Source organism: Taudactylus pleione, unplaced genomic scaffold (genome assembly GCF_031769625.1).
Source record: "Taudactylus pleione unplaced genomic scaffold, aTauple2 ptg000113l, whole genome shotgun sequence".
NCBI lineage: Eukaryota > Metazoa > Chordata > Amphibia > Anura > Myobatrachidae > Taudactylus > Taudactylus pleione.
In genome coordinates this window covers 5795346-5822867 of record NW_028284515.1, presented here as the reverse complement: position 1 = coordinate 5822867, position 27522 = coordinate 5795346, and the positions used below count along the sequence as shown (strand labels likewise).

Here is a 27522-nt window from a genome sequence, read left to right as displayed (position 1 = left end):
TTTGGACAACCACTACCCCGGCCCGCCCACCAAAGGGGGCGAGCTGTCACTTAACATCGACAGCTCGTCCCCTTTGTTGCGAGACCCGGAGCGACGGAGTGTCCGTTGCTATCAGGGTCTTGCGCATGTGCACTGGCCCACCAACGACCCGATTGCAAGCGCACAGCGCTTGCGACCGAGTCTGAATCAGGCCCTAAGTTCTGGGAAGTGATAAATTGGAGAGTGACAAATGACCAGCCACTCAGCTCCTAATTGTCATGGTACAGGCTGCGTTGAAAAAGGACAGTTTTGATGAATTGCTCCGGCAGCCGTGGCGAGTCGTTCGGACACCGATAATTAACATCATGAATAGGCCCCCAAGTGATGTGGTAAGTCTCTTCTTACTGCTGCGTGCCACTATGTCCTAACATGTACAGTGCATCTGAAAAGTATTCACAATGCTTCACTTTTTCCACATTTTGTTATGTTACAGCCTTATTCCAAAATGGAATAAATTAATTTTTGTCCTCAAAATTCTACACACAATAACCCATAATGACAACGTGTAAAAAGTTTTTTTTGAGAAAAAAAAAAAATTAAGAAACCACATGTACATAAGTATACACAACCTTTACTTACTACTTTGTTGATGAACTTTTGGCAGCAATTGCAGCCTCAAGTCTTTTTGATTATGATGCCACAAGCTTGGCACACCTATCTTTGGGCAGTTTCGCCCATTCCTCTTTGCAGCACCTCTCAAGCTCCATCAGGTTGGATGGGAAGCGTCGGTGCACAGCCATTTTCAGATCTCTCCAGAGATGTTCATTTGGATTCAAGTCTGGGCTCTGGCTGGGCCACTCAACAACATTCACAGAGTTGTCCTGAAGCCACTTCTTTGATATCTTGGATGTGTGCTTAGGGTTGTTGTCCTGCTGAAAGATTAACCATCGCCCCAGTCTGAGGTCAGGAGCGATCTGGAGCAGGTTTTCATCCAGGATGTCTCTTTACATTGCTGCATTCATCTTTCCCTCTATCCTGACTAGTCTCCCAGTTCCTGCCACTGCAAATCATCCCCACAGCATGATGCTGCCACCACCATGCTTCACTGTAGGGATGGTATTGGCCTGGTGATGAGCGGTTCCTAGATTCCTCCAAACATAACTCCTGGCATTCACGCCAAAGAGTTCAATCTTTGTCTCATCATGGTCTGAGAGTCCTTCAGGTGCATTTTGGCAAACTCCAGGCGGGCTGCCATGTGCTTTTTACTAAGGAGTGGCTTCAGTCTGGCCACTCTACCATACAGGCCTGATTGGTGAATTCCTGCAGAGATGGTTGTCCATCTGGAGGTTCTCCTCTCTCCACAGAGGAATGCTGTAGCTCTGACAGAGTGACCATTAGGTTCTTGGTCACCTCCCTGACTAGGGCCCTTCTCCCCCGATCGCTCAGTTTAGATGGCCAGCCAACTCTAGGAAGAGTCCTGGTGGTTCCGAACTTCTTCCATTTAAGAATGATGGAGGCCACTGTGCTCATTGGGACCTTCAAAGCAGCAGATATTTTTCTGTACCCATCCCCAGATTTGTGCCTCGAGACAATCCTGTCTCAGAGGTCTACAGACAATTCCTTAGACTTCATGCTTGGTTTGAGCTCTGACATGCACTGTCAAGTGTGGGACCTTATATAGACAGATGTATGCCTTTCAAAATCATGTCCAATCCACTGAATTTACCACAGGTGGACTCCAATTAAGCTGTAGGAACATCTCAAGGATGATCAGTGGAAACTGGATGCACCTGAGCTCAATTTTGAGCTTCATAGCAAAGGCCATGAATACTTATGCACATGTGATTTCTTAGTGGGTTTTTTTTTAAGTAAATTTGCAAAAATCTCAAAAAAACTTTTTACACGTTGTCATTATGGGGTATTGTGTGTAGAATTTTCAGGACATAAATTAATTTATTCCATTTTGGAATAAGGCTGTAACATAACAAAATTTGGAAAAAGTGAAGCGTTGTGAATACTTCCCGGATGCACTGTAGTCTCCCCCCACCTTCACCTAGAAATCTTACTGCAGCAGTGGATTATGGACAGCGTTTGGCATCAGACATCGTGTAACTGGACAGCAGCCACAACAGCCAGAAGCAGATAAGAATTTTTTTTTCAAAATTCAGGGTGAGGGGCGGCAGGCTAAAAATTTTGCCTACGGCGCCGTGACACCTTGCACCGGCCCTGACTAAGAGACCCTGCACCAATAATTATTTTATGCAGATGGGATGCAGTGAGTACTGGGATCCATGGAACGCAACAGCAGTGGTATAAAATATTGGTCCAGCGGGCACACAATGTAATCTTGAACCTATACCTATATAGAATATATAAATAATAGCATAATAATAATCCTGTTAAAATTGCAATTTACCAGGGGATGAATGGGAGATTTATCAACTATTTAAGAGGACATGTGGCTCAGATTCTGGCTATCATTTTAGAATGTATAGATACATTTTACTTATAATCTGATTGACTGCTATAGGCAACACCTCCATTTGTCCTCTTTATGAGGTATGAAAAATATCCCCCGGGCCCTGAGAATGATACGACACTTTTACTGCACAACCCAACAATTCCAATGTTGGTGGACCTATTCCGATTTTTGCACCATGAAAGTGAGGTCTTCTGGAAAGTGAGAATGTGGTTCGGACATGTGTGGATCAGGGCACGGTATTTGCTGGCTGTGGGATGGGCTTCATTGTGTCATGATTTTGCTTTAGAAATGCTGAGACACCTGTATAAACCTTTTATGTGATTTTGTAATAGAATCTTTTTTCATTTAGACAAAACGTTCATTTATATTTTTATTAAGAAGAACCTGAAGATTTCATATAAAATGAACAGGTCTTCTGACTAGGAAAAGGCTGTTTTTTTGGCAACGCTTATTGCAGCAGTACAAAAAACACCTATTGCCAAAATTTAGCATTAAAGCGACATCGATATTCAGCTGCCTCAGATACTTTCCGGGGTTGGTAAGGCTGACTTTATCAATTTGCCCCGCAAATTATGTACATCTATGTATCTATATCTATATGGCTTTTAGTTCAACTAAGAGAAGCCTGTTTCTGACTGATCTCTTGCACAGGGCATGGGGCTGGTGTAAGTGGCGCTACGAATGATGATGGTTATGGCGGCTGGCGTAACATCAATGGGTGGCAGCGGTTTCCCTTGCAGATGCATTAGCAGAATGGAATCTTGCATTAGCATAAAGTAGTGAATCTGGCTTCTGCGGCTGCCCACTACTACAGTCACTTTGAGTGAGACTCAGCACTGGCGCTCACCATAATGCTGGCCCACACACACATTCATACTCTTTGTTTCTGAATGAATGAATGTATTCCTGAATTTACACATCAGTATACAATTGAGGTGCATAGGTACAATATGATGATTTTTAATCCAATAATTTTTCTTCCGTATTTCCATCAAAAAATAATTGGTTGTTCCACATGCATCATAAATCTCGCCATGAAAACGTTCGCAGTTTGAGTACAGTGTAGGACAGTAGCAGAGCATTGGACTTTGATCATGTGATTACAGTGCACAGGCCTCAATCGGCTTCAGTGCACTTGCTTCTGGGACAAAAAAGGTTTGGCTCATGTAAATGTGGGGAGCTATGCACTTACCTAGGCCGCACTGTGAGTAACCAAGGCCTGATTATGACAAACGCAAATCAGGTTTTCTTTTTTAAGGTTTAACTTTCCGTGAACCAGGTGGAAAAAATCAACATGGCGACGCATGTGTGGTATCTCATACCCCATGCTATACTTCACCATAAGTATACTAATTTAGTACAACAGTAATTTCGATATTTTCGTCATAACAAAATTATAAAAAGGGAGTAAACTCTTTAATCTTTTAAAACAAGAAAACAAAAATAAATTGTTTTTTTACAAACTAAGCTTATAAGTCTTCTAGTAACAACTTTTCCAAAAAAGATCTTTGGAATACGTTTGAATCACAATCGTTAGTAAAAATTAAACTTATGAACAATTAGAAATAGCTAAAATAAACTAATGAAAACACTCTGCTGACATCAAGGCAGGTGCCAAACCAGGGGTGGTATGAGATACCCACATGCACTTTACGCACGTGTACTCGCTGCGCTAGTGCTTCCCACATTAAACCGCCATCACTAAGCAAACTGGCAACGTTGCAACACCAGCTACACAAAACTGCAACTTGCGTGCAGTATTTTTTTAAAAAGTTATAGAAGTTTAAATCTTGATGGGGTATGTAACACCCCACCTAGTTCATCGAAGGTTAAAGAAGGAACACTTACAAATTCTATTATCCAGATAGTAATAACAGGAATCTTACATTTATTAATTGACCATAGACATCTGTATTGGGAACAAGCATAACAAGAATACAACTGGTGAAAGCTATTTTCTTTAGTGTGGAATTTTTTTTAAAAAATTCTTGAATACTGGGGATTAGAGCTGCAGTCGCTGCAGGAACTCCTGCGAGTCTTCCCCTTTTTTAAAGTGGCAATAATTTTAAAGGCAAAATAAAGCTGGTTTTGCCTTAAAATGATTGTCGCTTTAAAAATACGTGAAGACTTGCAGGATTTCCCGCAGCTCACAACCTAACATAAGCTCCTCTTACTTTATCATATCATATCATGTTCAGTACAGTCAAATGCATATAATCTATGCAATGTTCATATGGAAACAAGCATACAGTATATGGATGATGAGGTGGAGTCTGTGCACTACATGGACACCTTCTGTAGAAAATGTGTCCATTATGTTATATCTCATTATATCTCTGCAGAGTAGCCAATACAACGGTATAGCAGTCTCCATTTGCATGATTGTAAAATAAGCTGCTAGGTGACCTGGAAAATGGAAACTGTTTGGGGTCCTAAGGACCGAGTTTGAGAACCACTGGTGTAGCAGATGTGCTAGCGGGACTAAAGACACAAAGACCAGCGGGTGTCTGACATCATCAAGAGACGCCACAACTAATTCCAGCCAGCACAAACTGCCAGCAATCGCTGAATAGAAGACCACTGCCGGAACATCACACCATCAAGTAGGGCTAGACAGGGACAGCAGTGACCGCTCAGTTTATGGACTTCTATCCAAGTGAACTTCAGATCTCCCAAGACCCCATTTTTGCTCCCAATATAATCCTAAAAAGGCTATAAACATTATATTGGTGCATGCTTTTTTATAGTTTATTGCACTTTGCACTTTATGGGATCTATTTATCAAGCAGTGAAAAGTGTGGAGAAGTGGAGCAGTGGAGAAGTTGCCCATAGCAACCAATCAGCTCCTACCTATTATTTTATAGACTGTGCTTGATAAATGCTACTTCAAAGCTGATTTGTTGCTATGGGCAACTTCTTCACTGGTTCACTTCTCAACACTTTTACTGCTTGATAAATAGACCCCTATATCTTTACTAGGGGTGTGCACCGGCCACTTTTCGTGTTTTGTGTTTTGGTTTTGGATCTGGATCTTTCTTCGTGTTTTGGATCTGGATTGGTTTTGCCAAAACCACCCTTCCGTGTTTTGGGTTCTGGGTTTTGTGTTTTGGATCTGTATTTTTTTTTAAAAAAGCATAAAAACAGCAAAAATCACAGAATTTGTAGGTTTTTCTGCTCCTGTGCTATTATTAACCTCAATAACCTTAATTTCCACTCATTTCCAGTCTATTCTGAACACCTCACACCTCACAATAGTGTTTTTATGTCCAAAAGGTTGCACCGAGGTAGCTGGATGACTATGCTAAGCGACACGAGTGGGTGGCACAAACACGTGACCCATCTAGGCGTGAAACTGCAGTGGCAGACAGGATGGCAGTTTGAAAAACTAGGCCCCAAATTGTACATAATGCAAAGAAAAAAAAGAGGTGCAAGATGGAATTGTCCTTGGGCCCTCCCACCCACCCTTATGTTGTATAAACAGGACATGCACACTTTAACAAACCAATCATTTCAGCGCCAGGGTCTGCCACACAACTGTGGCTGAAATGATTGGTTCGTTTGGGCCCCCACAAAACAAGCTGGCAATTAATCTGTCCCTGCACAAACTGGCTCTACGGAGGCAAGATGTCATCCTCATCCTCCTCATCCACCGATTCCTCACCCTCTTCAGTGTGTACATCCTCATCCTCACAGAGTATTAATTCGTCCCTGCTGGAACCACAGGTCCCTCTGTATGTTCAGGAGGCTGGTCTCCCTGGAAGAGTTGATAATTCATTTTATGAACATCATCTTCTCCACATTTTGTGGAAGCAACCTCCTACGCCTTTCGCTGACAAGGTTCCCGGCTGCACTAAACACTCTTTCGGAGTACACACTGGAGGGGGGGCAACTCAGGTAAAATAGAGCCAGTTTGTACAGGGACCTCCAAATTGCTTCTTTTTCCTGCCAGTACAGGTACGGACTGTCTGACATGCCTACTTGGATGCTGTCACCGATGTAATCCTTTAACAGACAGACGCACGCTTGTCGCTGCTGCTTTGAGGATGCAAGTGCGGCTACAGCCCACACAATTCACAAAGACAGAAAAAAGAAGAAGAATATTTTTATTGTTTGTGTAGCACACTTTGAGGGTGTCACCACCCTTTAACAGACAGACGCACGCTTGTCGCTGCTGCTTTAAGGATGCAGGTGCGGCTACAGCCCACACAATTCACAAAGACAGAAAAAAGAAGAATATTTTTATTGTTTGTGTAGCACACTTTGAGGGTGTCACCACCCTTTAACAGACAGACGCACGCTTGTCGCTGCTGCTTTGAGGATGCAAGTGCGGCTACATCGCACACAAGTCACAAACACATTAAAAAAATAGTTTTTTATTTTTTGGAGCACTTTGAGAGTTACACCACCCTTTAACAGACAGACGCACGCTTGTCGCTGCTGCTTTAAGGATGCAGGTGCGGCTACAGCCCACACATTTCACAAAGACCGAAAAAAAAGAACAATATTTTAATTGTTTGTGTAGCACACTTTGAGGGTGTCACCACCCTTTAACAGACAGACGCACGCTTGTCGCTGCTGCTTTAAGGATGCAGGTGCGGCTACAGCCCACACAATTCACAAAGACAGAAAAAAGAAGAAGAATATTTTTATTGTTTGTGTAGCACACTTTGAGGGTGTCACCACCCTTTAACAGTCAGACGCACGCTTGTCGCTGCTGCTTTGAGGATGCAAGTGCGGCTACATCGCACACAAGTCACAAACACCTTAAAAAAAATGTTTTATTTTTTGGAGCACTTTGAGGGTTACACCACCCTTTAACAGACAGACGCACGCTTGTCGCTGCTGCTTTGAGGATGCAAGTGCGGCTACAGCCCACACAATTCACAAAGACAGAAAAAAAAAGAACAATATTTTAATTGTTTGTGTAGCACACTTTGAGGGTGTCACCACCCTTTAACAGACAGATGCACGCTTGTCGCTGCTGCTTTAAGGATGCAGGTGCGGCTACAGCCCACACATTTCACAAAGACAGAAAAAAAAAGAACAATATTTTAATTGTTTGTGTAGCACACTTTGAGGGTGTCACCACCCTTTAACAGACAGACGCACGCTTGTCGCTGCTGCTTTGAGGATGCAGGTGGAATCTAGACGGGATTTGGAACCGAGGACACACTACCTCCATCATTTGTCTAAATCCCACTGCACTAATGGCGGATACCGGACGCACGTCTAACACCAACATAGCAGTCAAGGCCTCAGTTATACGTTTTGCTTCAGGATGACTGCTGTCGTACTTCATCCTCATCACTAGGGACTGTTGGAGGGTCAATTGTTTAGTAAAAGTAGTGATGTTCCTACTTCCTCTCTGGGATGATGAACAACTCCCAGCAGCAGCAACAGCACTAGGAGGAAGTGGTTCTTGATCTTTCCCTATTTTATTTTTATCGGAGAAAGTTTGGTCCTCCATTTATGTTATATTGATATATACGTGCGGCTAAAGCGCACACAAACACAGAAAATATTTTTTTATTTTTGCTGGAGAGTAGTGCACTTTGTGGGTTACACCACCCTTTAAGAAATGAGCCAGCCGTCTCTTTACTTATGGGACACAGGCGCACGCTTGGCGCTGCTCCTTTGTTGATGCACGTGCAGCCACAGTGCACACAAGTCACAAACACAGAAAATATATATTTTTTTGTTTTGGAGTGTACTTTGGGGGTTACAGAACCCTTTAACGGTCAAGCCAGCCGGCCCTTTACTTATGACACAGGCGCACGCTTGGCACTACTTTGTTGATGCACATGCGGCTACTGCGCACACAATTCACAAACACAGAAAATAATTTTTTTTTTGGTTTGGACTGGAGTGTACTTTCGGGGGTTACAGCACCCTTTAACGGTCAAGCCAGCCGGCCCTTTACTTATGACACAGGCGCACGCTTGGCACTACTTTGTTGATGCACGTGCGGCTACTGCGCACACAATTCACAAACACAGAAAATAATTTTTTTTTGGTTTGGACTGGAGTGTACTTTCGGGGGTTACAGCACCCTTTAACGGTCAAGCCAGCCGGCCCTTTACTTATGACACAGGCGCACGCTTGGCACTACTTTGTTGATGCACGTGCGGCTACTGCGCACACAATTCACAAACACAGAAAATAATTTTTTTTTTGGTTTGGACTGGAGTGTACTTTGGGGGTTACAGCACCCTTTAACGGTCAAGCCAGCCGGCCCTTTACTTATGACACAGGCGCACGCTTGGCACTACTTTGTTGATGCACGTGCGGCTACTGCGCACACAATTCACAAACACAGAAAATAATTTTTTTTTTGGTTTGGACTGGAGTGTACTTTCGGGGGTTACAGCACCCTTAACGGTCAAGCCAGCCGGCCCTTTACTTATGACACAGGTGCACGCTTGGCACTACTTTGTTGATGCACGTGCGGCTACTGCGCACACAATTCACAAACACAGAAAATAATTTTTTTTTGGTTTGGACTGGAGTGTACTTTCGGGGGTTACAGCACCCTTTAACGGTCAAGCCAGCCGGCCCTTTACTTATGACACAGGCGCACGCTTGGCACTACTTTGTTGATGCACGTGCGGCTACTGCGCACACAATTCACAAACACAGAAAATATATTATTTTTTTAGCACTTGGGGGGAGCACCCCTGATGGACAGAGCACCCCCTGGACAACACTACAGCACTCCTTTAGGACTGGGACACTGCACAGGACTTTGGAGTGGACACAGCCCCTATGGAGAACTGACTGCACAACACAGTCCAGCCAGCCCCTATGGACTTTGAAGTAGTGGACACAGCCCCTATCAACAACAGCAGCACAGCACAACACAGCCAGCCCCTATGGACTTTGAAGTAGTGGACAACAGCAGCACTACACTACACTACACTACACTACACAGCCCTAACTCCCACCCTCCCTCTTCACTGTCCACAGCCGAGTGAGAAAATGGCGCCGACGCGGGTACCTTATATAGGATCCAAAACCTGCGAGACTCGGAAGGCGGGATGATGACGTTTTGCCTCGATTTCAGATCCGAGTCAGGCGGGAAAAGTCGAGCCTGACTCGGATCGGACTCGGATCGGGGGGGCTCGGATTTCAGAAATCCGAACCCGCTCACCCCTAATCTTTACAGTGTATGCTTTCTTTTATATCGGTATCACTCCTTTACATTTTATCACACTTGTATATCTTTACATCACTTATAGTTTTAGTAGCGCTCAGGTTTCAGCTATTTATAGCTATATACTCCATTGATTGTTTTTATTACTGAGCTGCTTATGCACATTAGCGTAGCACTACCATTACCACTAGCAGGGTCAGAATAGTTTAAGCAAACTTAGAAGCCAGAACCACCTCTTCCAGCATCCACCTGGCAATCATATTTACATGCACAATCTATACAAATTTAATAATGAAAAGACCTATAACATGGTTACACTTGTAACTAGTAACTAGTAACTGTTTTATTTTATTTATTTTTTTAACTCAAATAGTTTTTATTAAAGAGAATTTTTTTCAATACAGATCATAAGTATCAGAAAAATAGACAATATTTTATTTTTAAATACAAGAAAAATATTACATTGGTTATGAAACAGTATACAATATAATCTAACACAAAAGAACAAACAAAAATCAGATCAGATCATATTATAATCTAACACAGAGTAGAGTGAAAACAAAATACAATAATTAATTAGCTCGCTCGGGGATATTCAATTAGTCCCGAAGTCGGCCTGACAACGGCACTTATCAGGGTTTTTTTTTTCGGGACCTGATGTGTCCCGAAAAATAATCCACAATAAGTGCCATTTTTTCGCCCCAAAAAATGGCGAGAACACATAGGTCCGTGAGCTTATCGCGGCTCCTATGTGTTAACGGGCAAACTATCCTATTATTTCGCCCCAAATAATAAGATAGGGAGAAAAAAAATATTGGAGAAAATCAGGGATAATCAATGAAAAATACCCATTTTTCGCTGATCGCGGGGATCAATTAGAGCCCAAACAGTGTTTGGGGCTAATTGGATATGGCCCTTAGTGCCTAACCCTAACCTCCACCCGGTGGTGCCTGAACCTAACCCCCCGTTCTGGAGCCTAACCTTAACCTCCCCCTCCCGCAGCCTAACCCTAAGTCCCCTGGGGGCGCCTAAACCTAACCCTCGCCCACCGCGGCTAATACTTACCTTGCCCCATTCTCCTTACGATCGGGATGACGGCTGTCGGGATTCCGCTGTCGGCATCCCCAGTCATGGTAATATGTTTTATTAAATTGTGGCTATACAAAATCTTCCCTATAATATCCCCATAATATCATTGCATACTGATATTATGGGGCCTATTCATGCATGTTTTATGTAGTGTGCCCCAGTGTGACCACTGGCCATTCATCAAGCTCTGAAGATGCAATTTTTCGTAGCTTGATTGCAGGAACTGACACCGTATTCAGGTGGCATTAGCTCCCATAGCCAAGCTCGGGAGTACATAGAGAGATCAATTTGGATCACTCCACCTCCTCCAGCCCACATTCGCAGTTACCATGTATGTCAGTGTAAACTTTCACTAATTAGCAGAAAAACTGCGAATGTTAGGAACAGCTGCTCCGGTGCATTCGTGTCAGCTCCTGAAAATAATTTCTACTGGGCCAGCGCACTTCATTATTTAAAAAGAACCTTTATGTGCGCAAACCCCCGTATTTTGGTTTTGGTTCTAAATCATCATCGTGTTTTGGTTTGGCAAAACCACCCTTAAGTGTTTTGGTTCTGTCTTGTTTTTCTTTAAAAATGTATAAAATCAGCTAAAATCATGTAACTTGGACCAGATTTTAATCTTATGGTATCATTAACATCAATAACATTGAGGGAGGGACTTAAATGCAATCCAAAACACGCAAGATACAATTTTTAGATCCGAGATCCGAACTTTGAGAAAAGATTCGAGTCGGGACTCGGTTTGACTCAGAATTCCAAAATTAGGAGGGGGTTCGGTTTCAGCAAAACCGAACCGCTCATCTCTAATGTTGATAAACCTGAAATACAGGAGACAAAAGTTTTCTGCACATTATGGCCCTCATTCAGAGGCGCTCGCAAAATGCGAGCGGTCGCTCTGAGGACCTCATTCAGAGTCGGTCGAAGCGGCGCACGGTCGTACGCCACCGATGTTCGCTGTACTGCGCATGCGTAAAGTTCGCAATGTGCGTGCGCAAACTAGCCGCTACGATCAGAAATTTCTCTCTCCTTGAACACAGCCAGGTCGGTAGTTTGAGTGACAGATTGAGGCGTTTGTGGGTGGTAACAGTGGAAGGTGCTTGAAAACAGGGGAGTGGAGATCCGGATGCAGACGTGCCTAATTATGCGAACGGCGTTTTATGGGAGTGCATACGGTTTATGGGAGTGCATAATTAACAAAGTAGCGTAATGGCACATGTGACATGGGAGGTTTTTACACTGACATGATCGTAGAGCTTAAGAGAGGGTATGCTCAACCTTAAGCTCTACGACCAGTTCCGATGGTTCCAGATGGTCTCGATTAATCCTTATATGCCCGGAGATGACGTGCAATGCGTACGAGAAGGGGGCATATTTTTTTTAATTCAGACCGCTTCCTCCCCTTGGTCGGCCAGCTACCGATCCGAACTTAGGAACGCAACTTGCGAGGGAATCATTTGCATATCCGGCCCCTTTTCCCGTACGACCGTGCGGCCGCTTCGACCGACTCTGAATGAGGTCCTGAATGTGGGCGGCCGCTTGGGTTTTGAAGTGCGGCCTCCTGGTCGCTAGCTAAGCTGTGGGTTACCACCCACATCTTTAACAACCGACCAGGTTGATGGTCGCTATGGTCAAGACCATCGCGACCATCGGGGCTTGCAACGAGACCCTAAGGTTGGGTCTCGGCAACCGCAAGCCCCAGGGAGCTTCCTGCTCTGATCGAGCAGGAAGCTCCCCACTGACATCACTGCTGATGTCAGTGCGGCCGCCCAAAAAACGGCAGGCGTTCCTTAAGGAACGCCTCAGTTTGTGAAACCACCCCCCCGCCACGCCTACAAAACGGGGCAAGCTGTCGATCAACATCGACAGCCGCCCCTTTTGTAGTGAGCTCCGGAGCGAGAGAATTTCTCTCTCGCTCCGGGGCTTGCGCACGCGCAGTGCGGCTGCTGCGCGTGCGTAGGGCCTAAACAATGACCCGCTTGCGAGTGCTCAGCGCTTGCGAGCGGGTCTGAATGAGGTCCTATGACTCATGGATGTATATAAACATTTATTGGAATTGTTAGTAAAATTAAAGACTAGTTATACAACAGTAAATTACATGACAAAATCACGGAGATCCACAAATGGGTTTTCTGTTGATATAATGTGTACATAACAATATGCTCTGTCTTACAAGACTATATATTCTGTCAAATTAAATGATACATCTCATATATCCATTATAACAGCAGCTTTTCAATCATAGAAATTGTCTGTATCATACAACGATAAATTACTTGTGTAAGCATATCCGACAGCTACCTATTACCATAAATAACACACACAAGCTAAAGAGAAAGGAAAAGGGAACGGAAACGAAAGGGGAAAAAAATAGTAAAGTACATTCAGAGTCAATTGTCGGATTAGGTTGTGCAGATAAAACTATGATCTCTGTGGTTTAAGCTTTTAAAATGCCAAACAATTACATGATTTTGATTTGGGACCAAAGCAAAAAAGAGCATGTAACTTTTCACATTTATAAAACCATGCTGTACTGCAGGTGGGGCAGATGTAAAATGTACAGAGAGATATAGGGCTCTATTTATTAATATTATTTTTACTAAAATAAAGTGAAATTTTCTAAAGGACAATTGGAGTAAAATTCGTAAAATTCTACTCCAAGCTCTAATTATCACATATTTTTAGTAATCAGATAGCATTTCCCATAATTGTAATGGGAAATGCCATCTGTCAGAGAATTACTAAAAATAAAATGTGAAAAAATACCGGGGGAAGCCCTGTGATAATAACGCCACCTGGAGATGGCATTATCCAGGGTCTCCCCCGACTCCTGTTCTGCTCTAGCAGGTAGAGCTGGGAGCCGGGCTCCAGTGATCTCCTGTGTGGTCTAAACAGACCACAAGCTGATCACTGCTAGAAAAAAATAAAAAATAGTAAAATAAAAAACTTACCATAGTCCAGGGCCAGTGATCCGTGCTCCGGTCAGCTGGTCTCCCGAGGCTCCAGCACTGTGACCCTGGTCAGCTGCTGCATAGAACAGCTGACTGGGTCACAGTGCAGGATGGGAGACCAGCCGACCGGAGCCCCAAAGGGAGGACATCACCGGAGCAGTGACAACAGGAGGTAAGTGAAATTAAGGGGGGGGTTGCGTAGGGGGGCTGCGGGGGCTCGTGTGGGAGGGCAATCGTGGGGGTGGATGTAGCGGCTGCTGATTGGAACATGCGCGGCACCTTGTCACTGTATTTTTTCCAAAAAATACAGTGATAAGGCTGCGGAGGGGATTCACAGGGACAGAGCTTTAATGCAAGCTCTGTCCCTGCAAGGGATTTTTAATAAATCCCTGTGATATTGCCTGAATTCGCAATGCGAATTCAGTTGGAAATATCACACTACAATCTGCTTTCTAAATGCAGATTGTAGTAAATAGGGCCCGAAGAGTTGAGAGGGGTGTCCAAACTCACAACTAAATTGCAATGACCAAATAAAGCTAACCACCATTTGTGTGCTACATGTAAAAGCAGCCAGTATTTACTCTGCAAAAATAAAAGGTTTTGTGTGTAATGTATATGGGTAAGTATAATACACCGTGAAGTAGGCAGGTACGTTTAAAACTATACAGTATGTGGTAGTTTGGCTGAAAACCCACTATTATATAGGCAATGTTTAACTAGTGTATTTTTTTAGAATTGGAGTTGCCTAGTCAGTTTGGAAAAAAAAAACATAAAAGCTTAAAAGAAATGCTGTTATGTAATATTTTTGTTAAAAAAAACAGCAATCAAAATCTGCCCTGTACACATGTTCTTTGGGAAGATTAGAAGATCCTGATGTAGCTTTATATATGCTTATAGGATCCATATGCTTTCATCTATAAACCAGAATTATACTGCCTTGCAACAAAATATAAAACCAAGCATTCATGTAAAAATGTGCAGTTATTTAACATCTAAGATATGGAAAACAGGTATCAGCACTCAACACCAGAGACAAAGTTCTTCATAAAAGTATTAGCAAACTTCACATACATTCCATACAAATAACAATGGCAAATCACAACAGCCGTTTAATTATATTGCTTACAAACAAATAAAATAATTTTCAATCTTCAGAGCATTGCCTGTAAACCACACCTACTTCAGAGATGTACAGTATGTAGTATAAGTAAGCAAGTTGTTCACACTAGTTACGAAAGTTTAAAGAGTCTGAAAAAATTTAATGAAACATTGATCGATACAAATAAGTGACAAACCATTATTCTTTCACATAATACAGATGATTATTTTTGGGGGGGTTTTCAGTGAAAACCAGCAGATATTTGGAGAGCCTACAATCAATACAGAGAGCCTACAATATATATATGGTTAGTGATTAGTCTATCTATACAGTATGACTATCCGTAATAGTGGTATAGAAGTGACGAACATGCAACTGCAGTGTGAACATCAGTTAGTTGAGATTTTTTTTATCTGCAATGAGGAACAGAGGGAAACTTATCTCTCATAATATACATAAATTGTGGCAAGATCAGGGTAAGGGTGTCTACTCCTAGGGTAAATGGTTGTACTTGTCGTGGAGCAGCCAAGTAGTAGTACACCAGTCCAAGGCCTTGGTACAAATAACAAAAGCTAGTTTTATTAGCAGCACAAAAATAAACAAAACACAAAAGAGTGGAAGGACCTTCAACACAGCACTTACATTCAGCAATCACAGTGTCTCTCAACAGGCCTCTGACTTGTTCCCCAGGCAGTGAGAGACTGACTACAGAGACTGACACACCCTTTATCAGCCTCTCACAGGTGGTCTGGAAATCAAGGCTGCTAATCAGATTCTGTCTACCAGACAGAAGCAAAAAAGCTGGGGCATATATAGCTCCCCTTGAAAACCTTTACAGTGTTTTTGTCACAAAACCCGCCATCTGTTTTGACATGAGAAAAAAACACAGGACAAAGCATCCGATTTGGCTTCCTGGCCTATGCTCTACTGAAAACTTAAAATTTTGCAATGCCAAGAACCATCTAGTTATTCTCCCATTGATCTCTTTATTCTCAGCCATCCACTGCAACAGAGCAGGATTCATAATCAATCTACTGTAAAAAAAAGCAGCATGGATTCTACACACACATAGCCGGAAGCACATAAAATACGTCAAATAAGCAGGAACCACTTAAAAAGCCAGAAGGAAGGGGACTAGGGGGGAGACAGGGAAGGCTGGCTGAACTTGAGGAGACAGCGCAGGGAAAGTTGGCTGGAATGAAGGGAGCAGTGCAGGGAAGGCTGTCTGGAGTGGGGGGCAGGAAAGACTGGCTGGAATAAGGGGTGAAAAGGGCAGGGAAGGCTTGCTGGACTGGAAGGGGAAGCACAGGGCAAGGTCAGGGACTCTGTAGTACCTCTTTTAGTGGTTTCTTTCTTCAGCTGGCTGCACTGGCACAGCCAGCCAGGCAGAATCAGCGCTGTCAGTTGATGCTGCTGTGAGGAAGGATATGTGACCATCGCAAATCATGTGGTTTCCTCTTGCCCAGTTCACTTTACGCAGAGCTGACAGCAATTATACTCAACCAATTAAAATATGGCACAGGCCGCGAGCCAATCACAGCTCGTGGACCGGCAGCCTATCAGGAGCAGCCGCTCCTGATTGGCTCCCATTCTGCAAGCTCTAGATGGCTTGCGATCAGCATTGTATGTGCAATGCCGCCGTTATATCAATATCAATTATTCACCCTAGCTGCTGGTACAGCAGTGCTGCTACCCAGGCCCCCTTCTCCCTACGCTTTCTCCGGGCCCGGGATGTGAGGCCCAGAAGTCCCCCCCTGATGGCAGCCCTGGGTAGTACCTTAGTGTTTCTAATGCCCACTTAAATGCCAATGCTTCTTTTTCAACAGTGGAATTGTTTCTCTCCTGTATATTCAATTTCCTACTTAAATAAATAAGAGGATGTCCTACATCTTTGCTTTGAGACAACACAACACCTATACCTATATCTGATGCATCTGTCTGCATGACAATTTCATTTTTTATTGTCAGGTATCATCAAAACTGGTTGGGTGAACAATGCTACCTTCAACACCTGAAAAGCCTTTTCTGCCTCAGAATTCCACTTAATCATAACTGACTGTTTACCCTTGGTAAGGTCAAAGGGACAGCAATGGTGGCAAAATTGGGCATAAATCTTTTATAAAACCCTGTGATTCCTAACAAAGCTCTCATCTGCTTCTTATTTAGGAGTCGTGGTCAAATTTGTATTGCCTAGTTTTTATTAATTTAGGTCTTTATCAGACCTCAGCCTTTGGTGTATCCAAGATACTTCACCTCTTTACATCCATAAGCAACACTTTTTTGGGGTTGGCTGTCAATCCTGCCTCACAGATAACGTCCAACACTGCTTGTTCCCTGGGTAAGTGAGATGTCAATCAAGACTATAGATGACTACATCATCAAGATAAGCATCAGCATACTGTCTATGAGACCATAGAATTTTATTGCTCATCCTTTGAAAGGCAGCATGTGCCCAATGTAACCAAAATGGCAATATCTTATTTTGGAACAGACCCTCCAGTGCAGAAAAAGCTGTCTTTTCATTTGCCTTGTCTGTCAACGGCACTTGCCAGTACCTTTCCAACATTTCTTTAGATATCGATTCTTGTTGGGCTTCTGGTATTCTATAGGGCTTTAGAGTAACCTTAACCCCTGGTTCAGTGATTATGTCATGTTTAATGACTATTGTTTTACCAGGTATGTCAGAAAACAAATCTTTATTTCTTACGAAAAATTCCTTAGCCTCATGCTCATGAAGATTGTGGAATCTCTCTAATGGCCAGCAATAAATAAGGTAACAAATAATCCCAATCTATCCCATCTTTATCCACCACTTTATTTAGCATAGTCTTTAAAGTTTTGTTAAACCTTTCTACTAAACCACCAGTCTAAGGGTGATACACGGAGGTCCTCAGCTGAGTAACCTTAAACAAATGGCACAACTCTTTCATGATTCTTGACATAAATGGGGAACCCTGATCAGTTAGAATTTCCTTAGGTATTCCCACTCTGTTTAAAGACATGTACTAGTTCCTTAAAAATTGTCTTTGTTGATGTATTGCATAATGATATCGCTTCCGGGTATCTGGTAGTGTAATCCATTACCACTAAAATATACTGATGAATCTGGGCAGACCTTATTAGAGTTCCAAACAAATACATAGCTATTCTCTCAAATGGGACCTCAATAATGGGTAATAGAACAAGCGGATTTCTATAATGTGGCCTGAGAGCATGGTACTGATACTCAGGGCAGGACGCACAGTATTCAGATACATCTTTATGGACTCCTGTCAAGGAAATCAGCTGTAAATTCCCTTAGAAACTTTTTCTACCCCTAGACACCCTTGAGTTATGTGACCATGAGCTAGTCTAACACAGTTCTTCTATATTCTTTAGGAACTATCAATTGCTCCATTCTCTTCTCCTTTCTTGGACACTTGGTACAATAAATCTTGATGTTCTGCTATGTGAGGGTATAACAACCAACTATCAGGCTCTACTGGGTTGCCATCAAACACTTGAACATTCTCTCTAGCCTTTGCCAAAGTAGGGTCTTTTAGCTGTTCTGAGACAAATATCTCTTTTCTTACTTCAAGATCAGGTATAAGGTCAACTGGTTCAACAACATTTCCTACTTCAGTAGGTAGTACAGTACATCATTCTGCACCCCACTGCTGCTCTCATCATTCTCTGATTCCCCAGCCATACTTGAGAAAGAGAACACTTCAGACTTGGTGAACATTCCCACTGCCACTGTATCAGTAACATTATCAAATGGGTCTTGGTTATTTTCTTCTGTAACAAATTGGGTTTCCCACATCTGATGCAACCAGTCAGAAACGCCCATTGTGGGACTGCTGGAAGATAACCATTGATAATTAAAACATTGTGATATTGCAACTTTACATTTCCCCTTCTCTCTGCAGCTACCTGGTATACACTAGGCAGAGAAGAGCAGCCGCCGAGGAAATGTAAGTCATGCAGTCCTCAGGCCCCTTCTGTATACCCGGCAGCTGCAGAGGGGAAATGTAAAGTTGCAATGTCACAATGTTTCAATTATCGATCGTCTGATATATTGTCGGTCAATTTGTTAAAGAATTTATATCAATGTTGTGTTTAAAAAAAGAAAAAGAAAAGGATTTTAAAATCGTGTTGGATAATTCTTAAATAGATGTTCTTCACCTAATTCAATTAGAACAAAAAAACCCTGATAATTTCTGCGTGGTTTTTGGAAACAATATTAGCCAGTTAAGGGGTTAAGTTTATTCCACCACCCAGCACCCTCTTTCCCTGAATCAGTCTTACCAGATACTACTGGAGATTGCCATTGTGAGACTAGGAATCATTGGGGTACACTCAACAGTTCCTGCTAAATTGATTAAAATGCGTACATAGACTTTATATTTGTTTGTATACATTTATATTTATGTGCTTTTATTTATAAAATGTATATATACATTTATATAGACATTTTAAATATAAAAGCACATAGTTATAAATTTAATATACAGACTAATATAAGGCATATGTTCACATTTCAATCACTTTCGACAGTTTTGGGAGGCTGGAGTTGGACTTACACTCGCCGGTCGCCAGAATGCAGGAAAGGAGACTAGTTGCAAACTTAGGTAATTGCATGACTGAGCATGTGCAGTAGAAGAACAAGAAGGTTTAGCATTTGGAATTCCAAAAAACAATGCCATCTGCAACATCGCAAGGACAGCATGTTAAAGCATTCACTGTTCCTGCATACTGTAATGCTGAACAGCAGCTATAAAAATTGCTAATTGATAAAAGATCATGAAGATGTTGCTCTATAACATTCGGGTCAACAATGCCACTAATGCTGAATAAAGGCCATGGTGTTTTTATCTTTATAACCTGTGACAAAGTTAGGTTAGGGGGTCCCTCTCCTGGGTAGAGGACTCCTTCCTTACACACACACACAGCAGCAGGGAAGCAGCACATCAGTCTGGATGCAAGTACAAGCTGGTCGGCGCCAGTCTTTATTGTACAATGTCAGAAATAACATAAAGAAAACATAAACATAAATCCTAGCCCTGTCGGGGCACTAACTTCACAGGTAGTTCCCTCACTACCAGAACCTGGCAGGGCCTAATACCCTCGCCAGCAACAAAGGCACAGCACAACACTCACAGTTAGGTTTTCAAGTGTCTCTGAGCAAACTCCCTGTCTGCTCTCCCAGGTGAGACAATCAGCCCTCAACACACTAGGCTTATATTGGCCACTCTCAGGTGGAAACCCTAACAAGCCTGTTACCAGGCTAAGAGAACCAAAACCTGGAGTGGCCGTGGGTGGAGCCCTCCCTCTCCTCTCACCCACAACCCCCAGGTCCCAAACCGGCTTTTCAAAAAGCCGAGACTCAAGCCTGCTACACTGCAGACTTTCTCCTTCAGGTTTAAAACACATAAGACAGGAATCTGGGACAAATGTACCTGCCACAGACCACTTTACCAATGATCCTATCATAAACCTTTATCTTGGAAAAAAAACAGTTATCAATGAAGTTTAACAAAAAAATTAAATATTGCTGAGAAAGCTGAGCAATGTCCAGCAGTCTAGATGACATTGGCACAGAGCAGTATGAATTGACTTAATGCTCCAGTGGGCTGGTCCTTACAGATATGTGGGACACAATGGCACTAAGGCAGGGTTGGGCTGGTATTCTATGCACCTCTCTTTAACCTGCGTAACCTTCCAAGAGATGGTCTGCCTTCACCAGCTCAGTGCCGATTATGATGCCATACCTGGATCAGGATGCAATCACTTCAACAAGCAAAAGTGTTAGAAAAACAAATCACCTTATAATAATTAGCGCTAATTGAAACAGAAGGCTAAAATTCATAACAGGAAAAACATAAGCACTGACAGTATCCACAAATAAATGTTTTTTAGATGTATCACTTGGAGAAATGAAAACTTTAATCAATTACAGCTGAAAAATCTCTCTCGACCAATACCCGGGGATAATAGCAGCCACTAAGATGAGGACTCTGGTACCACATAAGTAATTAAAAAAAATAATAGGCTATAGAGGTGCAATATGTTCCCTGATGAACTCACCAGTGATCAGTGGCTCTGAGAGGGGGGGATTACTAATTACCCGGGCTGCTGGAGGGGCCTGGTGCCGCCCCCCCTCCCTCTTAAATCACAGCAGCCCAGCACATGCTGCAATGAAGTGTCTCAATCACCAGAGCTTCACTTAAGAACAGCTATTACCATGATCAATCAAGAGAGACCACATTGAACAACCATCTGGGTGTCCATGTTTTGAGTAATCAAGCCCCCTTGCTTAGAGTGTTGGCACTCTCAGGCATGTATACAAATGCTTACTACAAGTAATACTGAAAGCTATCTGATTACAGACCCTAAACTGTGTGGGAATATCAATCATATTACAAGTGAGTGGAGGAGTCATTTGTATTTATATATTAGTGGGTTAAATGCACTAGGCCTTGGAGAGAGAGAAAATGGGAAGAAATAAAGTACCAATCAATCAGCTCCTAGCTGTCATTTTTCAAACACAGCCTGTAAAATGACAGTTAGGAGCTGGTACTTTATCTCTCTCCACTTTATCGCTCTCAAAGGCTTACATCTCCCCGAGGGGTCTATTCATCATGTTAAGTATCGGGGTCCGGGCAGACCCCGATAATTAACATCCTAACCCGCGGCGAGCGCCGCAGCAATTCATCATCCGAAAATCAGCTGTTTCCCCGAATGTTTTCACTGCTCCTTTCTGGAACAGTGAAACCAGATTAGGCAGTGCTAGTGCACTCCTGTAGGCGCACAAAGCCCCCGCATCTGGCGGAAGGAGCCGGACGGAGCGAAGGGATACAAAAGTATCCCTCTTCGCAACCCAGGCGTGCAGGAGCAAACACCATCTGGCGAATTCTCCCGTAGTCAAGCTCCGACAAAATTATAGTTTTGGAGCTTGATGAATTTAGGCCCCCATAATAGTTTATGGGGACAGAGGGCCAGATCAGGGGAGAAAGGTAAGCAGGAGGAAAGAGGTCAGAGAAAGGCAGCGTATGACAAGTCTATGCAGAGACTGACACCTATGACACAAGGTCACACCCTGTGACTATAACAAGCTACCCATTGTACAAGGGAGGGCTCCACAATGAAAAAGCTATATAGTCCAAGAAGACAGTAAGGGGTCTAGTTACTAAGCAGTGTTAGGAGACAGCGTGAAAAGTGATAAGTCTGTGATAAGGTGCCGGCCAATCAGCTCCCAACTCAAACACAGCCTGTGGGATGACAGTTGGGAGCTGATTGGCTGGCACCTTATCACAGACTTATCACTTTTCACTCTCTCCTAACATTGCTTAGGGGGGTATCCACTAGACGATAAAGTTGAACGATTGAACGATAATGATAAAATCGTTCGATAATCGTTCGATAATCGTTCAAACATCGTTTGAACATCGTTTGCAAATCGTGCAGTAATTGTTTCTAACGATGTACGATGCGCGCTCCCGCTGGTCGTTTGATCGTCTCCTCCATCGACTGAACATGCAGGTCAATTTCACTTGATTGCTCACAAATCGTTTACACATCGTTTACACATCGTTTACACATCGTTCACGCTGAACGATCAAACGATGAACCACTGTCTGCCCACTATAGCTGAAATCTCTCAATCACAGATTAAAACAACATAGTTTATTGTTAGATCTTTTGCAAATCGTTTGCAAATCTTTTGCAAATCGTTTGCAAATTGTTCAGAGTGGAAGATCATATTTCAAGGGAAACTTCAAGGGAAAATCGTTAAGAGGTTGGACAGGGATAAAATTGTCTAGTGGATGCCCCCATTAGTAACTAGACCTCTAACACTATTGTGCAGAACCGGTACCAATCTACTCCAGGTGCCTGAATGACCTACTCAGCATTGCAAGACATGGATAACTGTTCCATCGTCAAGTCCCACCGCACGGGTGTCATTGGCAGAGACCGCGATCACCACAACCACAGATGGAACTGTGGATCAGGAGTTATCACAAATGCTTTCTGTTATCATGAGGTCTGTGCGAGTGTCAAAGCCCAATCCCAGATTTTAAGACTTTGCAAATTGTATTTTCTTAGTTTCCTACTCCTCTTCTTCCCACAACCATGTCACTGTTGCCTCATTTTGTTATACTATTGTATGTGTCTTAAAAAAGAAGAATTAAAGATGAGTAAATCAGCAGAGTTTGCAGCACCTCATCACTATATGAATAGTTTTGCTGATATCTTAACATTTACAATTGTAAAGTTCAAAGTTCCTATTTTCAGAAGTGAAAGTACATTGTATTTACACTTCAATAACTATTATGTTATTGTTATTCGCTGCTTTCAGTGGCTCCTTGTATCCACCCACCAGCAGGCTTGTTCATTGTAGGGCACCCAGTACCCCACTGGTGGGATGTAGTTATTGTCCAGTGGCATGCGGGCAGGCTCAGAAAGGAGCGTGGCTAGTTCTAATAAGCTCTGTCAGACTCTCCACCACCTCCTTCCCTTGAACATCACCACATTCCTTTCCCATTAGCGTTCACATACACAGTACTGGCTTTAACACATGCTGACATACATACGTACCTCCACCGCCGGGTCCAATATGTAGTTGCTAATCTCCAAAGGTCCATAAAATTGTTCCTGAACTCTCAAATACAGCAAGGATTACTGACACTTTAAAACCTTGAAATTAATGGAACATATTTATTTTTCATGGTATATTTCCAGGTCAAGGTGTGTGAGAAATGCATTATGCACGCACAATAAAACCTTGGCATTGTCTTACAGCATGGAGTGAATGAAAAGTATACAGGGGTGACAAGAGGTACAGTTTATGGGGAAAGTAACCAGAAAATTCACTGTTAAAAATATTATTCAGAGTACACAGTAATAAATTTAAAAAAGACCGTTATACCAATAATAGTCCTTCCTGTTTCCTGGAGACATGATATTAATAACAAATCTGTATCTTAAAAACATGGATTTAACCTTTAAGAGATGATTCAGCAGCTATGTATTCCTGCACTTTCTCTGTTTATCTTCACACTGATCAACATGAGAAATAGTTCTGCACACTGTCTACAATCTGAAAGCTTGTTTTATTCTAGCCTCCCATCATCATGGCCTTTTCTCCCTTTTGTCTGTTTGATTGGTGCCTTTTTGATCCTATCTTCGTGGGTCTCTTAATGGAAGGTCTGACATCATCAGAACAGCATAACCCTTGGCTTAGATCCTCAAGTGCTGTCAGAAGTCTATTCCTGATTTATTATACTTGAATTCCTGATCACAGGATCAAGATTAAACATAAATAGGATACCAAAATTCAACCTTCTTAACTTGTCATTGGAAATTGTTCTGCTCGGCGCCAGAACTTGTAAGCAACCTGAGACACAGAGGGAACTATCGGATATCTAAATCCCTATTTTTTTATGCCAAATAAACGCAGGTGAATTATAGGAATTAGGGGGCAATTGTTTTTGCATCAAATGCTGTTTATATGAATCAAGCCTTTATTCACATTGCAAAATCAATCACTCAATTCTCGCCCGCACCTGGTGTCCAAAAAAGTGTGATCACTGTAGTGTGATTCGATTTCCGCTTCTACTGAGCATAGCAAAGAAATGGTTGTACGTCTTAATAAAATTGTTTCTTGGAGAATACTATATATATCTTGTCTAAGGGACTAAGGGGCCTATTCATTAAACATTAAAATTCTCTGGAGATAATTAGCTTTAGAACTCTCATGGAGTTCTAGCTAATTATAGGTGGAATTCATCATTCCACCTCTCCATAAGCATCTATTCCGAAAAGCTGTCATTTTTGCGATGACAGCTTTTCGGGAAATAGATACTTTTCCCTTCCTACACTACCTTATCGCATCTGGAAACAGTGCTGCACATGCGCTGTTACATCTGTAAAACCAGCGCATGCGCAGCACTGCCTACAGATGCGTTAAGTTTTGTACCCCCCCCGATTCCCCCCACCCCCCTCCCCCCTCCGCTCACCTTCCCTCCCCCGACTTACCTGTCCGCGCAGCAGCCTCCGGCTCCGTCCTGCTGGTCTGTCATGTGGTTTCCCAGCAGACCACATGACAGATTAGAAAAAAATAAATATATTTTTTTTCTTTTTCTAAACTTTCTTGTGCTCTGCTGGGGAGCACACATGACAGACCAGCCTCCGAAGCCTGAGGACGGAGCAGAGCGCCGGAGGGACTCGTCGGAGGACCTGCACACGCTGATACAGGTAAGTGGATTCTGCTATTCGCCACCTCACAGTGGCGAATAGTAACTGCATCAAATTCCGAAAATTGATAATTTTCGGAATTTGATGAATACCACAATTTCCACATCCCCATACTAATGTATGGGGAGTGTGGAAATTAACGCAGGGGAACTTAGCAAGGATATATCTGTGATATCTCCTGTGTTAAGTCTGTTCATGAATACCAAAATAACGTTATTTAAGGAAAATGTCCTTAAAAACGTTATTTTAGTGTTGATGAATAGGCCCCTGAGGGCCTGATTCAGCTTTGGGAATAGAGTAAGATATAGCATGTAACTGAGCGTCTTGGTAAAACCATGCTGCACTCTAGGTGGGGCAAATTTAAAATGTGCAGAGAGATTTAGATTTGAGAGGGGGGTGTCCAAACTGACATCTGAATTGCAGAGTAAAATAAAGTTGTCCTGCATTTGTGGCCTACATGCAAAAGTAGGCAGTATTTACTACGCATGCAAAAAAAAAAAATGTATTTGCAGCCCTTGCATTGCTACATGGTTTGTCCAGGTCCACAGTTATTTGCTAATCTTACATGATTCCCAAAGATGAATAAGGCCCTGATTCAGCAGAGGACGCTAATGCGATCGCAGCTGCGATTTCGCCCGGAATGCAGCTGCAAAAAAATATGCTAAAGCCTACCAATGCTCAGCTGGCATAAAGACGCCCACTGCTGCTCTCTCATATACAGTATGTCCAATGTCGCTCTTCGCACATCGGTCAGTCACGTGGCATTTAGAACAAGTCTGACCAGTTGCAAACGCTGCAAGTCTCCCGGCACGCAGAGAGCTCTCATGCTGCATATACAATCGCAGTAGCTAATTTCTGCATGCCCATGAAACGTCATCCTAATGGACAAACGCCTGCATTTTTACGATCACCCCCCCAAATTCTGACAGCTTGTCACTCACTTTGCGATGGATTACACTGTGCATCCGTAATCGCAATGCGATTGCTGCGCACACAGAGTATGGTTTATACGCATGTGCAATAGAGAACTGCTGAATCAGGCCCTAAGGCAAATGTATGCTTTTTTCAGGTCAGATATAATGCGGGGTGTGTAGGGTAAAAAATATGAGCAATAGAAAACTATTAATTATGATTCATGGGCCAACTACAATTTATATATATACACACACATATACAGGATATATACACCAACAGTGAAATGCAAAACATCATGAGATAGGTGCCTAGTATTGTGTTGGACCCCCTCTAGGCCGGTGAAGTGCAGCAGCTCGACATGGCATGCCATCTGGATATCTTCCCACAGCTCCCTGATATTTGTAGGTGCAGAATCTGGAGTGCAAATGGATCTCTAACTGGGTTCATATTGGGTGAACGTGGTGGCCGCAGCATTCGTCAGAACTCTCCAGGATGCTTTGCGAAGCAATTCTGGACAACATGGGACTGATGACACTGTGCATTATCCTACTGCAATATTCCATCGTTGTGGGGGACATGAAGTCCATGAAGGGCTGTAAATGGTCATCAAGCAATGCAATGTAGTGGTTACCGGTCATTGACGTGTTCAGATTGACCAGCAGACCCAACCCATGCCACGTGAACACACCCCACACCATTATGGAATCACCACCAGACTGCAGAGTGCTTTGTTGACAACTGGGGTCCATGGCCTCATTGGTCTGAGCCACACCTAGATCCTACCATCAGCCCGAAGCAACTGGCACTGTGATTCTTCGGACCATGCCACATGTTGCCAGTCAGCCAGGGTCCAATTAGCGATGTCCCGAGCCCAGGTGAGTCGCTGTGGCCTGTGTCGTAGTGTTAACAGGGGTAATCTGGTGAGTCTTTTTTTCCCATACACTGCGCTGTCCATGGTGGGTGGTAATGCCTTCCATGAGGTACTCCTGGTACACACACGTGACACCGTAGATGCGAGGAATGTTGAATGTCTGCACAACTCCGGAAATTGAATTTCCCATCCGTTGGGCACCCACTATCATGCCCCATTCAAACTCTGATAATTCACGTCGCCTTGCCATGAGCAGCCTAGCCGGTGTTCATACTGACTCACCAGATGTCAGATTACAACTGATGCAGGTCTGGGCATTTCCAAGACATCACAGTATGGTGACGTCACCTACCATGACCTTTACATAAGCTATCCAATGACTTTTGGCACTTCAGTGTATAGAGTGATGTTCTGGGTATTTTGCATAGTGGTGCAGTGTTTGAGTGCTCAAATAAGGGTCACCATAAAGCTTGTCTGGGCTAAAACAAACAAAATGATGCTTTAATATCAGCATACAGCAACAGAAAATAAGACCTAGTGCACTACCTGACTTTTTCAGCCCATCAATCAAGAGCAGATAGTTTGCGCACAACTAAATGCAAAGTCTCAGTCCTGTCCGCTTCTTGCAGATTTGGCTCCAGGCCCACTGGCCTACTTTGGATGCCACAACCCCACCTGGGCTCTAGCCGATGGGCAACAGCTAGGTGTGGTCACTCCCCTTTGTAAACTTGTTTGGGCAGATCCCACCATCAT

General features: G+C 43.1%; 1 protein-coding gene across 6 annotated transcripts in view; it reads right to left on the bottom strand.

The window, feature by feature from the left end:
- Window positions 1-27522, bottom strand: part of SMOC1 (SPARC related modular calcium binding 1) — a 300868-nt gene that overhangs the window by 136371 nt on the left and 136975 nt on the right. The gene's annotated exons all lie outside the window — the stretch shown is intronic.